The sequence below is a fragment of the Penaeus monodon genome, chromosome 29 (genome assembly GCF_015228065.2).
Source record: "Penaeus monodon isolate SGIC_2016 chromosome 29, NSTDA_Pmon_1, whole genome shotgun sequence".
Lineage (NCBI taxonomy): Eukaryota > Metazoa > Arthropoda > Malacostraca > Decapoda > Penaeidae > Penaeus > Penaeus monodon.
In genome coordinates this window covers 19,460,619-19,461,841 of record NC_051414.1, presented here as the reverse complement: position 1 = coordinate 19,461,841, position 1,223 = coordinate 19,460,619, and positions in this window count along the sequence as shown.

Genomic DNA, 1,223 nt, shown 5'->3' with positions numbered 1-1,223 from the left:
AATTGTTAATGATAGAAAAAAATACTAAAGGGTCTGTCAGAAATTTTTAAAAACTTACTTTTGATATAAGTATGTAATATCCAGACTTGAATATTGACATCAAATCTTCCTAGTTAGATAAATGTCATCTGACAGTGAACGATAAGAATGAATTATTTCACATAATTAAGTGGTGCCTGGGTATAAATGCATTACAACACAGGGGAGGATACCTATAGTCTTGATTATACAATACAGGAGGACATATTTACTTTCATGAATGCACAAGACAAAAAGGCTTACATGCAGTCTTAGATGTGCAAGAGACTAAGGAATACATTTAGTCTTAGACGTACAAGAAATAAAGGCTCATGTGCAGTGCGTGATGTGCAAGAGGAGGGCATAATTAATCTTACTTTAAGGTCAAGATTGAAGCTTTCCCGCTGTCTCAGGTATTTAAAAGAGAACTGTATAACGACAGTCCTAAATGTTGGGAGACAGGTCGCTATACATAAAGACAGATGAGTGTAATAGAGGAGATTTAACTGTACAAGGAATCAGTAAAACATTCTATAATTTAAAATAATCAATCTTGTCTGCTGTTTACTGATCATACATGAACTTGATGCACATCTAGTGCATGTCATCATTTCGAATATGGATATCATCTATATGTTATATGCTTGTAACAGGCAATTATTGTTCTCGTTAGTGAAATTTAACTCTATATATCATTTAAAACTGTCAGTTACGTAGGATGCAGCAGTAAATCATTCTTATACCATGCTTATATTATACGTTGCCTCGAGTATATCAAATAGAAACTAATTTGATCCCTCTCTCTGAGAACACTCAAGTTTCTGGGAAGCCTACGCACGTAGTGTCAGGTTTTAACACAGATATTTTTATCCACAAACTTCCCCATCTCGTCATATAAATTGGAAACCCATGGAGACATCCACAATATTCCTGAGATCAAACACGCACATTGTATTGTTCCTCCTCTGACGCCGCAACTTGAGACAAAAGTTTCCAGCGAAGACTTGGCGAATTTGTAAGCCCGCGGCTCAGAGCTGCTCCTCGTCGTGTTTGGTGTTAAACTAAGGCTTAAAAGTTTAATTCACACAAGTGCGGGCTTTGAGGGAGCGTGGGCGGATGTTTATGCAACGTTGTTCGAACGAACTTTTGAGTACTCTAAGAAATGAGTTATCATACTCTATATATCTACTTGAACTAGAAATGGG